Source organism: Electrophorus electricus, chromosome 3 (assembly GCF_013358815.1).
Source record: "Electrophorus electricus isolate fEleEle1 chromosome 3, fEleEle1.pri, whole genome shotgun sequence".
NCBI lineage: Eukaryota > Metazoa > Chordata > Actinopteri > Gymnotiformes > Gymnotidae > Electrophorus > Electrophorus electricus.
In genome coordinates, this window is record NC_049537.1 from 18,208,172 (window position 1) to 18,221,688 (window position 13,517).

The following is a 13,517-nucleotide window of genomic DNA, read 5'->3' on the forward strand; positions in this document are numbered from 1 at the left end:
TCATATGTGTCTAGGTTATGTGTGTAACCCCCCCAACCCTTAACATCCACTCCGATAGAATACCAACAGGGTAGGGGCCTAGGTTTGGACTTCTTTTGAATGACAAAGTCTAACTTTTTCCCTATGGTTAAGAATGCGCAGGTCTATGTGTCTTTTGTTATACCCCTAGGTAACTTGATTCCCTTCAAACCTCATTACCATGTGCCATCTAACCAACATACAAACTGGAAGATTATCACATACCAGGGTGATTAACCATCAAAATTTAGTTATCCACACATAACACCGAATATGAACTGAATAAAGAATACACTTACTGATTAAAAATGAGTACTTATAATTCTCTTACAACTCCAAACCCCCCTCCTATTTCCCGACAGTTATACAGATGAACCCATGCCCCCCCCCCAAAAAATGTAGCAGGCCTAATACTGTGCTCAGGAACGTTGAGACCAAAAACACAATGGCTGCTTCACAGGCCTATGACTTCCTCCTTAACATCAGGACATTGATCAAATTAGTGCATAACAGCAGGCTACTGTCACAGCATGCTACTTAGATATGCTAAATAGAAAATCAAACAAAGCCTCATTTGATGACTTGTATCTAAAACATTTATACGCACTTACTCCAAAACTTACAGAATTAAAGTATTCTCGATTAGGCAACCCAAAATTACCACAGTGTTGTAAAAAAAAAATAAAATAAATAAAATAAATAAATTATATATATATATATATATATATATATATATATATATATATATATATATATATATATATATGTTTACCAGATAAGGGAACAAATAGAGAGTGTTTCCACTCTCCTCACATGTATTCATTCCATCCCTTTTCTCTTGAGAAGGGTATCTCTGCAGACCAGAAAACGCTCCAAATAGGTGGGACTGGCTCCAAATTGGTTGGACATTACACCAAGGGGAATACCAACATGTGTTAGCATGTCATGTTAGTAAATTATGGCAAACTTCAGCCTGTTCAGTTTGTTGTTGGTGTTGTGCTAGTTGGCTGCAAATAGCAAGTGAGATTACACACAGTTTCACACACAGTTTAAACATCTAAAATAAATAAATAAATAAATAAAATAAAATATATATAATTTTATTTTATTTTATATATATATATATATATATATATATATATATATATATATATATATATATAAATTCCCATCTAGATATGTGTGTGTGTGTGCTTGCATGTACTACAACTTATTCTTGAGCAGTTACCCCTTCAGTAGGTTCTATGACTGTGCCTTTGACAGCTTCTCTCCTCCTTCCTCCAATAACTCCTAGAGTATGCATGCCACTCTCACTCTGACCTTGTCACTGAATAGGAAATACTTTTACTCAGGTGATAATGTACGATCTAGGCAGATTGACTTTTGACTCCTAAGCCACTAATTCTGGGTTATTTATTTTTCATTTTAATTTGGGTTATGACTGAGATGATCAAAGTCTGATTATAACTCTAAACTTTACTCTGCCTCTCATTCAGGATCCAGCAACTGCAAGGCATTTATCCATTACTATGCTATGGGTAGACAGAAACTGGACACTGTTCATGGGCATGTGATGGAGATTTTTGCCTATGACTGTGGATGACCACCAGAAAGCCCTCAGTGAGGTCTTACAGGGAGATGACTGAGAAACAACAGAGCCCTTTCTGTTTATTTTTGAATACAGAGAGGATATGGGGCTGTTTTTGCAGGCTTGTCTTGATGAGCAGAAGTTCCAGGTCACCACCATGTTCACTGTCATGCAGTGTCCTTCTCCCCATAGTGTCGGAGGCACAGACACTGGGCTTCAGTGCCACTCATCACACACTGCTTGAGATTTTGTTTCAAACTGTCCTCTATATGTTGATAAACAACTGAATAAATAATATTAAGCTACACAATTTATTTACTTTTTTGGTCAAGGATTTGTTGTTTCCATGTGATTATGTTGGTGAGGTCAATGTATGAATATTATTATGGGAAATATTGAGGGTAACTATTTGAATACACTTGGTCCACTTGAAATTTATATGCAATGTAAAAATACTTAAGTATAAAATAGTGTTCACATCCTGTGAAGTGGTCGAAAGGACACTGGGAGTTGTATGTGAAGATATAGCCTACATTGTAACACTGAAAAAAACAAAAGTTGACAAAGTGTTTGTGTGATTTAGACTGAGGTTAAATATTGTCTTTATTCTTCTGAATGGTCACCTTACTTTGTTTCAGTCAGTATATTCATTTTAGTTGAGTAAAACCAGGTAAATTGCTAGCCACCATGCAAAGATTTTTCTTTAAAGCTGACAGTCTTTACATTGTGCATTTAATTTGTGCACATTTTTTCCCTAATGAATACATACTTTACAGTATGGAAATATTAAATATTAATTTACTTAATAGTTTCAAGTTTCAAGTTTCAAGTTTGGTTTATTTGTCACATACATAGTCATACAAAGTATAACTCACAGTGAAATGGTTTGAGAGTGCTCTGTCCAAACTGAGGAAAAAAAACAGGGGTGTATAGGGAAATATATATGTATATATATACAAAATATATTAACAATGTATGTACAATATATGTATAATATGTTTATATACACAATGTACAATGTATATATGGATATGTGTAAATGTATGTACACAATGTACACAATGTACAGTTCCAGCTTACAGTTGACATATTTACAGTTACATGGTGGTAGTCCCCACAGTTTATCAGTTTCCCTGATTCAGGGCCCAAATGGCCTGTGGGAAGAAGCTCCTCTTCAGTCTCTCTGTCTTGGTCATCAGAAAGCGAAAGTGCTTCCCTGACCTCAACAGAGAGAAGAGCCTATTGTTGGGATGGGTGGGGTCCTTCACAATCCTCCTGGCCTTGGTCTGGCACCGCTTGTAATAGATGCTCTGCAGATCAGGAAGTTCCATATGAGTGATGCGTTCTGCTGAACGCACCACCCTTTGGAGTGCTTCTCTGTCCTGCTTGGTGCTGTTCCCAAACCAAACTGTGATGTTGCCTGTGAGGATGCTCTCAATAGTGCAGGTGTAGAAGTTCCGCAGTACCTTGGAGGGCAGTCTGAAGTCTCTTAGGCATCTGAGGTGGTAAAGACGCTGACGAGCCTTCTTTGCCAGGGAGTTGGTGTGGCAGGACCAGGACAGGTCCTGCGAGATGTGAACACCAAGGTACCTGAAACTATCTACTCTCTCCACCGTGGTTCCACTGATCCTCACAAGTTGGTAGTGCTGCATCTGCTTCTTGCTGCAATCCATGATCAACTCCTTTGTCTTGCTGACGTTTAGGAGGAGATTAATTTCCTGGCACCAGTTTTCCAGGTGTTTAATCTCCTCCAGGTAGGCCCTCTCAATGTTGTCCGAGATCAGGCCCATGACGACGGTATCATCAGTAATCTTAACAATGATGGTGTAGCTGGAAGTGGCTGTGCAGTCGTAGGTGTACAGTGAGTAGAGCAGTGGGCTTAGGACACAACCCTGAGGAGCTCCAGTGCTGAGGGTGAGGGTGGATGAGACACAGTTGCCCACCCATACTGATTGTGGTCTCTCTGTTAGGAAGTTGGAGATCCAGTCGCACAGGGATGTATGCATGCAGGGATGTATCCTAGATCCTCCAACTTAATAGTGAGTAGGGAGAGGATGATAGTGTTAAATGCTGAACTGTAGTCTACAAACAGCATTTTAACATAATTACCCCTCCCTTTGTCCAGGTGGGTCAGTGTGGTGTGGAGCAGATTTGTAATTGCATTGTCAGTGGAGCGGTTGTGGCGGTATGCACACTGCAGTGAGTCCATCGAAGCTGGCAGTGAAGATGTGATGAACTATCTGATTAGCTTCTCAAAGCACTTCATCACGACTGATGTGAGGGCAACAGGGCAGTAGTCACTGAGGCCGGAGGGTCGAGGTTTCTTCAGGACAAGGAAGGATGGTGGACAATGGTGGAACGCTTGAATATTGAGTAGAGTGGGGGTATTGGAAAAACTATTGACTATGCACAAAAAAACCCCCAAAAAAACTAATCATGAAGTGCTATTCCATACATAACTTGCTATGCACAATCCAGGTAAGAATGAAGGTTTTCCAAGTCTTTTCCTAAGCCACTGATTTCTAGATCTGGTCCTGGAATATACCGTGTGCCAGAATATACCATGCCCTGCATATTTGAGTCTTTTACCCTGTTTTATCATACCTGTTCCAACTGATTTGTGGAAACTAAAATGTACAAGGCTGGGAGTATCATAGAAGCAGGGTTGTTCTTACATGTTTTGAAGTATTAATATAAAAATCTCTACAAATGTTGAAAATGATTATATTATTGTAGCATTTTTCCAGTTAAGACATTCCTGGTATCTTGTGTGATAGGTGTTCCTGATAAAAAGTTACCTTGCAGGTACGAGGTAGGTAAGACCTAATAAAATAAAAGATATTACTTCTGTCTCTGAACTTATTGCCAAATCTAGGTCATGATCATGTCAGTTAGACCATGTCCCTACCTCTCTTTGTAAGGCCTGTATGGATGTCATTTCTACTCCAATGATTAATATTGGTTTGAAGAAACCCACTCATCACCTCTTCTCTAAGCAGCTATAGACCCAAATCCAACCTCCCCTTCATAGATAAAACTATGGAAAAAGTGGTATCTTGGACATTTTCTCACTGAAAATATGGCCCTTTTCTATTTAGATTTCATACACATCATAGTAATGAAATTGAACCCCTGAGAGTTGTAAATTATCTTTTACTATCTGTTGATGGTGGACACCATCTTGCTCCTTGACCTAAGTGTGGCTTTCAATACTATTAATCACAAGTACTGTACTGCTTTACCATCTGTCTTCTATTGGTATTGCAGGGGATGCTTTACTTTGGTTTAGATCATACCTTTCACGCAGAAAACAGGTTGTCTCCTTAGGAAAACAAGTTATTCACTGCCACTATCACTCAAGGTTTGCCCCAAATGATAAGGTTTTCCTTCTCCTTTTTATTTAGATGTTGCCCACTGGGCAAATCTGTAATCATGATCTTTTGGTAGTACTTTCCTCACTGTACATCAGACTAGGCTTTCCTTTATGGGTAGCAGGGCATGTAGCACTGCACAGAATCTGTGGAACACCCTCCTTCATTCTTCTGTTATTTCTTTGAAATCTCAATTAAAGCTGTACCTCTTCATTCATCACTATTCTTTCTCTCCTTTATTTTTTTTGCCCCTCCTTCTTTCTCTCCCCTGACAAAAGTTCTTTCTGAAGCAACCTTTCTGAAGGCACTATATAAATGTAACAAACAAACAAACAAACAAGCATAATTAAATAAATACATATGATTGCTGGGTGACAGCAGCAACACCTCAGATTATGTTTATAACCTGGCTTTAAAATTTGGTGAAAGTATGTCTGAGTCCCGAATTAAATCCTGGAGAAAGAAGGTAATGCTGCCACAGTATGGCCCCTCCTCCAAAACGTCTCCCTGTGTATGTGTGTGTGTGTGTGTGTGTGTGTGTGTGTGTGTGTGTGTGTGTGTGTGTGTGTGTGTGTTCATCCGTCTTTGCCACGCCCTCCCTGTGTTTCACACTTGCTCCTTGTTGTGTATCGTCAGTGTGTGTGTATATATAAGACTCTTGTTTAAGTGTGAATGTTGTCGGTGTTTAACCCATGATAGCCTACGAGCTATGTCATCTTGATATTGTGATGTCGGCAGCAGAGAGGAAACGAGAGGCAAAGTTCCAGTAAAAGGTTTTTTATTATTCATTCTCTCAAAGCAGCGATACCGAGTCTAGTGGCTTTTCAGGAGCGGAGTAGCGTCTCTCCAGTAGGCTCATGTGGTTTGAATACTAATGTGCAGCGCTGTCCCTCCGAACCTGTGGGTGTACAAATACACGTACAGGTAAATGAGACGCAGGAGTCTCCTGTCAGAAGACAGTGATTGTGAGCAGGGAAAGTGAGTGACATGGTCCTGGTCTGGCAGGGGCGTGTCCCCCCCTTTAGGGGACTGGCCAACCATGACAGATGTTTGTTGGAATAAACATGTCATTCTGTTTCTAGGACTCGTCCCTGCATCCCGCTTAGCCTCCAGAGAAACACCGACCGCCAGAGGAGGCCAAGAAAGAAGAACAAAAGGAAGAAGCAGGGGAAGAAAGCACATAACTGTTCCTCCCCAGCCCTTACAGGGAAAAACTCCATACTCTTGGGCATGCTCTGTACTGGTACAACAGTGGAGAGTGGTCCTGAAAAATTTGGGGGGTGCCCTAGGTGTAGTACAGGGTCAGACTCTGCGGAGTCCTACAGGCCCTTGACAAACTATAGGAAATGGTATGAGGACAACCAGTATCCAGGTCCGGACTCCGCAGCGTCCTATTATTCATACTGAGACTACCTGGAGAGCTACGGGCAGTATGAACGGAGTGAGGGGTATACCAACGTCAGCATCCAATCTGAGTTTACCGACGTCAGTTTCTGATCGGACTTGGAGGTCAATCGAGTGGAGAATCCGGCAAAGGAGGTGGAGGAGGTTTTCCATAGGGATTCCCCCTCGGTTATGGACACCACATCAGCGGATTCTGAGACTGAAGAGACTCCTGCACCTAAGGTGCCACCTAAGGCTCCACCCAGGAGGCACCACTCTGGAACAAGCAGGCTGCCAAGTGGGGCTTGCAGACAGGCGTAATCATCTGATCAGGACACGTCCTCCACGAAAGCTCACAGCCCCAGAGCTCAAGCATCTATGCCTAAGCCTCATAAAAGCAAGGGGGCAGCATCACCAGTGCCTGCCCCTGAAACGGACAAATCAGCTGCTGAGCTTCTGGACATGCGTGCGTCAAAACCACCCAAACCGTAGAAGGAGGATCCCGCCCAGCCTGGCTGGACTCCAACCCAGCCAACGATAGGAGGACTGGAGTACTCCTGCTAACTTTCCCAGACTGTTTAATGATTCTTTAGGTAGTCCTGTTCACATACGTGTCCCGATCACCATACCTACCCCTGTCTGTATTACTGTGCCAGTAGCTTTGTCCCCCTTCATGTCAGTGCCATCAGCATGTCCATTCCTGTCGCTTGGTCTTCCGGCCTTGCCATTTGGCGTTGGATTTGGGGCCGTAACCTGATGGGTTGGTGTGCCAAAAGTCACACCTTTGGGTAGGGGCTTTGTCACAGTACAGCCCCTCCTCTCAAACATCTCCCTGTCTGTGTGTGTGTGTGTGTGTGTGTGTGTGTGCGCACGTATTCCTCTGTATGGCATCTGCTCCTCGTTGTGTATCATTAGTGTGCATGTATATATGTATATAAGTTTAAGTGTGAATGTTGTCGGTGTTTAACCCATGATAACCTATGAGCTACGTCGTTATTTGTTGGAATAAACATGTCATTCTGTTTCTACAACTCGTCGCCACATCCTACTTAGCCTCCTCAGCATCACAAACGCCATGCTCACAAACAATTATAGCGTATACAGTGATAATAATAAGGACCTAATATTTATCCTTGTGAGACATATTTTACTTTTGTAAGCTCAGCATTCATTATGTAAAAGGACAAATTGATAGCTGTTTGTCATATACAATTTAAACCAGGAGATTGCTTAACGTCAAAGTCAGATTTATTTATATAATACTTTTTACAACAGCTGTTGTCACAAAGCAACTTTACACATGTCTGAGTCCAAGCCCTGCAGTGAACAAGCCAAGGGCAACAGTGGCAAGGAAACACTCCCTAGAATATGAGGAAGAAACCTTGAGAGGAACCAAGACTCAAATGGCTGGCCCATCCTCCTCTGGCTGACAACAGACATTACATAAGTAACAATATGAAGAATAAAGAGCAGAATAAGTAGTGAGAGAGGAATTAAAAGAAAATTTAAAAATAGAATAAAGAAAGAAATATGTAATGAATGTCTATTCCAGGTTTCTATAAGTCCTAGTCTGGTGTGCGTGTGTGTGTGTGTGTGTGTGTGTGTGTGTGTGTGTGTGTGTGTGTGTGTGTGTGTGTGTGTGTGTGTGTGTGCATGTGTGTGCGGAACCCATCTGTCAAGGGCAACAGAGAAGAAGTTGACTGGGGTGGAGGGGTGGTGGCATACACCAGGGGGGCATCAGGGAGTGTAGGGAGACCTTCATTCATCCTGGCCTCGCTCCATGGGTCCACAATGGGGGAAGAACCATTTGGATGATTTTAGGGGTGCCCTGAGTATGGTCTGGGGTCGGGCTCTGCTAAGTCCTATGGAGACCAGCTGAACTATGAGAACTGGCACTCGGGGGTGGACTCCACTTGCTCCTTTCCTCCCACAGCGACATTACAGGCTCTGAGAATGACAAGCCCCCAGCACCCAAGGCTCTACCCAGGTAATCCGCCCCAGAGCAAGCAAGCTGCCCCGAGTGACATGTAAGGAAGTGTCATCATCAGATGAGACACTCCTTACCCTAAGGCCAAGAGCCTAATAGAGGCAAAAAGGCAGCTGCACCAGTGCCTGCACCGGAAACAGACAATACAGCGGGTGCGCTTCCTGATGCGCATGCGCCAAAACCAAAACAGCCGCCGCTATCCGAGCCGGCGAAGGACAATCTCCCCCAGACTGGTCGGTTTCCCACCCAGCCAATGACTGGTTGACTAGCTGGGGTTCCTTTCCCCTTTTCCAGACTGTTTACAAATCCTGTGTGTGGTGTTATTCATGTACCCGTTCCCATCACATTGTCTGTCCCAGTTGCTTTGTCCCCCTTTGTGTCTGTGCCTGTGCCTGTCAGTATGTCCGTTTCTGTGTCTGTTGTCGTCCTAGTCCCGGTCCTTCCGCCCCCGTCCTGCTCGCGCTGAGCTGTGTCGGGTTGCTTGGTCCTCCAGCTTCGCCATTTGGTGTTGGCTTCGCAGCCATTGCCCAATAGGCTGGTGCGCTAGGAGTCGCGCCGTTGAGGAGGGGCTCTGTCACGGTATGGCCCCTCATCCCAAGTGTCTCCCCGTGTGTGCGTGTGTTCGTCCATGTGGCCACGCCCCCATGTGTCATAACTGTTTGTAACTGCTTGTCATTTACGTGTGTATATAAACCCCTATGGTTCTGGTGTCAGTGTTTGATGTTACGCTAGCTTAATTGCTAGGTGGTCTTCAGTGTCTGTGTAAATAAATGTTGTTGTTGTTCAACGTAACTTGTCTCCGCATCCTGCTTAGCCTCCGTACATTACAGTTAATTTTACAAACCCAATGAATATTAAGAGACATTAAGATAATTAATAATTTAATGTAAAAGAATTGAGTGCATTGAGAAGGATCAAAGTGCATAAACAGTGGACAGTTTAATTAAAGGTCTTACAGAATAGGAATGCCTTAACAAAAACTATTAGGTGGCCTGGTTGCTTTTTCACAGGCCTATGCATAAAAACTGCAAAAAAATAAATAAAATAATAATAATAATAATAATAATAATTATTATTATATATATATATATATATATATATATATATATATATATATATATATATATATATATACATATACACACACACACACACACAGGCATTTTTCATGGATTCTATATTCCTTTTTATATCTTTTAGATTTCTATGATCCTCTCTACTGGGGTCATGGAGCTCTACTCAGAACTTAATAGGACTCCCAGTAAAACACAAATGTGGGCTGTGTCATCCTACTTGGTGTTACATCACCTTTCAAAACACCACAATATCTCATCTCAGCGATCTGGATTTTGCAACCATTCTTCAATGATGACATGTAAAATAGGTTTTCTTTGAAAAAATAGATTTTAACATTCAAATGCCACACAAGAAGAGGACATTAATTATTATACACTAGGAATAAAAGTGCTGTGAAAAGTGCCTATGTTGTAACAAATGAGTTTTAACAATTGAGTACTGTTTATGTACTGTTTATGCCTCAGTTCTAAATAAATAAGAAATATAAGCTGTGGTAAGGTGGCTTTGTCTTCAAACGCGTGGACTATGGCCTCATAGACTTTGGATTTATGTTGTGTGACATTTACTGAAGTAGATAACAGCTTCTTGCGGAATCTGTAAGAAGTGCATAAGTAGGTAAAGTTGATTTATGGAGTAAAATGACAAAAGCTGACCAGACCGCTGTACAGAGTTAAGAACAGAAGAAAACAAATCACATCAAGAAAAACATGACGTAAAACAAATGCCCACTTTGTAGCACTAAAATGCTAAAGAGGCAGATTTTATTCCTTGATTTTAAGACAAGTTATAGAAGGAGCAGACATAATGCTCAGTGGCAGGGTTCTACAGCATGGAAATGAGTGATCATCCAAATATGGCTTTTTCCTTGACCCTCTGCCCTGAAGGCCAGCATCCTGAAGGCACCTTTACACTGTTGTTATTTTGCATGTAGCACTGTTGTGTAAGATCTTCAAATTTTTGTTAGCTAACAAAATGCACCATTGGAACACAGGAGTTATGGCAACTGAAAACTGGTCTCTGTATGCCTATTCAGTACTTTTCAGAAAAATGGTTAATCATTTGCAATATAAAAAAATATATTGACTATGCAATTTAATTTTACTGTAACTGAAAAAAACAAGGGAAATTTAAAAGTGACAAAACAAACAAAAAAGCAACTTTGGCAACAGCCTCCTGTTACCTTCTCTCCTTTCTCTCTCTCATCCCTTTCACTGTACTCTCTCTACAGTTTTTCCTCTCTCTCCACCATTTTCTTCAGTAAATATAAAATGATTGTGTCCCTCTTCCTTTTTTTGTGGCTGTGGGGTCATGACAGAAGGGGTGCGACCAGAGCTACATCCTATGGATGTATGCTATGGAAATGAAGACAGGCAGTGTTACTGATGGCTTGCACGCAGTTGCCTCCTCTATTGTGTACCACTTCCAGGATGCAGCTGTGTTATCACTCCCTTTAGTCTTGGGACATTTTAAATCCTACAGAAAGTGCAAAGAATATTGACTGTAAGGGTAGGCGCCAGGTCGAGGTCCCCTCCAGCCACCAGGGGGAGGCCGCAAGTCAGGCACAATACCAGGCACAATACCACTGAAGCCCAACAGCTGTGCTAGGTCTGTATAAGCCCAATGACCCAGTCACTCAGTGCTAGGGCTTTGCTAAAGTCTTGAGCCAAGTTCCTAGCCAGTATTGAGGTCTGTGAGCCCTTGTGCTACACCACTCTTCGAGAGTGCTTGTGTTTTTACACTCCCCCTCTCTTCTCTAGTTTTCCCTCTCAACTCTGTCTCTCTTCCTCTCTCTCTCTCTCTCTCTCTCTCTCTCTCTCTCTCTCTCTCTCAGCTTCCCTTAGTCACTAAAGCACATCCCTGTTTTCTGGTTTTGTTTGGGAAATTTTAGAGTTTTGTTTTCCCCAGTACATCGGGGCTGCCATTCTTTCCATGGCGTCCTTTGTTTTCCCTTTTTTCCACGCTCGGTGTGGTGTTTTGTTTTTTTTCCACCCGTCTTTGGTCCTCCATTACTTTGAAGTGTGATATACACGCAGGTCGTTTAATGGCCGCCGCAGTCTAGCGAGAGCTTATTCATCTTGCAACTAAGCGGCCGGGATCGACTCCCCACCTTTGTTTTTTTTAACTTCTCTTGTTTACTGACACTGCAGTGTCAGTGTCATCTCCTATTTGACCTGGGTTCAAGCCCTGTTACAATTGATACCTACAATACACAATCTTACAATGATGTATAATCACTTTATATTAATAATGTTTATGATTATTTGTATATAATGTTCAGTAACATTTTGACTAGACTAACATTTGCACTTCACAAAAAAAAAAATATATAACTTTCTTGTTTACAAAATACATTTTGTATGAGGAAAATGATAGCTTGCTCTGATTTGTCTAAAGCATATTCTAATAGCATTCCTCCTGAATATAAGTGAAATGTATCAAAGTGTAGTTATCAATTGGCAATGGAGTGTGGTTTAAATGATGATGCTGAATCTACTGGACATCAAGAGTCCTGTAAGCTACACCCCTAGAGAGTTTACTTTTAACACAATACTCAAATGTACATGAAGGCCTACAATTCAAATGTGTACTATAAGATATGAATCCAATGTATATGACCATTTGTCAGTGATAGTTTGTGAGAGTGAGAGAGAAAGAAGGGTTACACAGTCATTACTGTGCATGTGTATCATATCTATCCTTATGTGTGAGTCTGTGTGTAATGTATATGAGCATCTGTGTGAGATGTACATTGTGAAGGCACTGATTAATTGGATCTTTTATGTCGAATTAGGCTTGGAACTAAACTCTCCAGGGTGGTAAATCACCAAGACCAGGCCTAGTCACCCCTGTACTGATATCTTACCTTGTATTTTTGTTTAAGGTTCTCCCATTTCTTCTTCACCCTGATATAACCTTCCCCAGAAAACCTCCCCCAGTATTCTTGTGCACAAAAAAACCTTAAAAAGACACAATGTGTGTTGCATTTAAAATATATATTAAACTGCCATTATGCAACTGTCATTTACATATAAATTAGATAAGCAAAAGAAAAAGATCTGCATTTTTGACTGTTATATTTCTCATAAAACCTAGCAATTCATTTTTGTCCCCTGGGGGGACATGTCTCTAAAAGATATTTCAAAAATTAAATTGGCTACCAAACTGAAACCTATTGTGCCATGTAGAGGACATCCTAGCCTTTCCAACAATATATCATTGTTGAGGTGTGTCATCCTGTCATCCGTTCTGCCTTTTCAAAATGGTTGCCATCTCAGCAACCACATTTTATGGAGCAAGAGAAGTAAGTAGTCAAATAATATCCTTTTTATATGTTTATAAAGTCTATAGTTTATATGTTTAGGTATAAAAATGTTTTAGCTAATTTTCAAAGCAATTTCTATTGACATGCACAAATGTTTAACCACCTAACAGCATACTTTTTAGGTCTTTCATAGTGGACATAGTGGATACTAAAAAAAAAGATTTAGTATCACAGGTGACAGGAATTTGAAGCAGAGAAAATTTATCTTAAGATTGTGGAAAGATTTTGAGATTAAATATGATTAAATGGAGAAACAATGTTGTAGAGGAGGCTGCAAGTTCAGGAAAGGATGAGGAAGCAGTACAGGATGAGCAGAGAAAGGATGATCACATGCTTCATTATCCAGTTTGGGTTAGAACAAATGTAAGCTTAGCAGTTAAATACATTACTTTATACAATACATTGCAATCCATACATTACAGCTCTCTTTAAATATCAACAGAATAATAATAAATGATTTCCCTGCTTGCCTTCGTGTGCTTTGGTTTGTTTATCATGTATCCTAGTACTCTACATATTGGCTCAATGACCCTGGACTGTTATAATGACTCTGAATTTGGATTTGCCCCTAATAAATCTCGCTCTTCTCTGCACATGCGTCTGCCTCCTTACCTCTCACCGTTACTAACATATTCATTCATTGCAAGAGCAAGCATAGGCATGAGTTCATGTAAAGACAGAACCACATAACAACTATAGCTAAACCAGTGTTGAAATTGATCATTTCAGGTCACATAAAGGTCACATATTCCTTACTTCCTCCTTAAAGCA